The following is a 2,270-nucleotide window of genomic DNA, read 5'->3' on the forward strand; positions in this document are numbered from 1 at the left end:
ATATATATATATATATACTAGCAGAGACACCCGACATTGCCCGGGAATGGAATTTTTGCTTATATATTGGGAGAAAAAAGCAAAATGTATAGAAATTTGTTATTCTAAATTCAGTTTATTCTTCAAATAGAATACAATCTGTTGTTTAACTGGGAAATCAATTCTGAATTCATAAGGCAAAATAATAATAATAATGATAATAATAAACGAAAATACAAAATTTACCACTTTTATGAAAGGAGATAAATTCTACCACATATGTTGAAGGAAATTACGTAAGAGCTTCAGGATAAACAACATTCTTTGTTTTCTGGTTTGGAGCATAGACAAATAAGTCTTGCAAACTACCTAACCTGGAGCAACCAACATAAAGGTGACCATGAGAAAAGAAAGCCAGTAGATTTCAAAGACTGACCTTGAGCTTTATTAATAGATATTGCAAAGCAAAGTCGCACAGGGAATTGTGTTCATTTGAACTCAAATGGCATGTCTGTTGGTTTGATTGGAATTCTTGGAATGAATGCCTCTTTCTTAGAGGCATATCTATTGATGATGGTAGCTTCTGTCACATTAAGTGGTAATGTCTTCACAATCAACCTTGTCCCATTGCATAATTTAGGCGGATCTAAATTTCTTAGAAACATTATTGGGACTCCTACCTTCAGAAAAAGTTTATGCGGAGGAGTTTCATGGGGCTCAAGAAAATTAAGGAACTCTGTTGGATAATGAGCAGCTTAATTTTCATCAAAGACTGAATCAACTGATTAGTACTTCTTAATGATTGCTGGAATCTTATTCATTAATTCATGCTTAATTCTTGCTACTGTCTCTTTTTTTTGTTTGTTTTTTTTTTAGCAAGAATTGCCCTTTCACTCAACAATTTATGTAAATTATAATTATTACTTAAGTCTGGAAATACCGTTCTTCAATTCAGTTGGGGAAATTCACCATGATAGCAAGATGAGCCAAACTGATATCACCGCTCCCATCAAATGGTACTTTCTCATTTCCTAATCGGAGGAGCCAGGTTGAAAACTGCTCTGCACATTGGTCTCCATGTAATAAGGCTCGCATGTTACTATTGAAGGAGAATTTCTGTACTTTATTCCATAGGTGTGAAGACTTAATGCATGCTTTTATCTCATCAGATCTTGTTCGTCTCGGAATGACTGGTAATGTCTGTCTGAAGTCTCCTGATAAAACTAATGTAATTGCTCCCATAGAGTTATTATTGCCTCTGATGTCCTGTGACGTCTTACCAAGAGCTTTCATTGCACCTCTATGTGACATGGTGCATTCATCCCAAATGATAAGGTGGCATTGGCACGACACTTCTGCTGAACCTTAATCTTTGCTTATGTTACAAATTGGACTGTCATTCGTGACCAGGTTTAGTGGTAATTTAAAAGCAGAATGAGTTGCTCATCCTCCTGGGAGAATGGTGGTAGCAAAGCCAGACAATGGTACAGCAGCTGCAATTATTTTTTGTTGCCTTACCTTGGAGACAAGCAATGTTGCAAATGTTTTGTCTGTGCCACCTGAAAATCAAGAAAGAAAATTCCTCTACTTTTTTCTGGCGATTGAGCAACGCTGCACGCACACGCGCGCACATACACACGCACGCACGCACACACACACACACACACACACACACACACACACACACACACACACACACACACACACACACACACACACACACACACACACACATACACACGCGCAAGCGCACATGCACACACACAAATACATATACATACAGTATCAAACATCAGATGAAATAGACGTGTGTTTGTGTGTCTGTGAGACAGAGAGAGCGAAGGGATGTGTTGTCATGTATACGTCCATACATAAATAAGGCATACATCTTCCTTGTATTTATGTGTGCGTGTGTGTGTGAGAGAGAGAGAGAGAAAGAGTCATTTAGACTTCTCTTTCTCACACCACACACACACACGCGCACACATACATAGAAAAAAGATGTATGCATATGTATTTATGTATGCACGTATACATGATAAAAACGCCCCTTCACTCACACACATACAGACACAGACAGACACACATACATAAATGTATACAAATGTACATACAAAAAACACGTGTGTGTGTGTGTGTGTGTGTGTGTGTGTGTGACTGACTAGAAATATATAGAGCTGAACATAGCGTGCAAAAAGAAAGTAAATAAAAAATTTTACGAAGTGTGCAAGTTCAGTACTTGTGTGTGTGCGTGCGTGCGAGCGTGCGTGCGTGCGTGCGTGCGTATGAGA

Source organism: Octopus bimaculoides, chromosome 8 (genome assembly GCF_001194135.2).
Source record: "Octopus bimaculoides isolate UCB-OBI-ISO-001 chromosome 8, ASM119413v2, whole genome shotgun sequence".
Classification (NCBI taxonomy): Eukaryota; Metazoa; Mollusca; class Cephalopoda; order Octopoda; family Octopodidae; genus Octopus; species Octopus bimaculoides.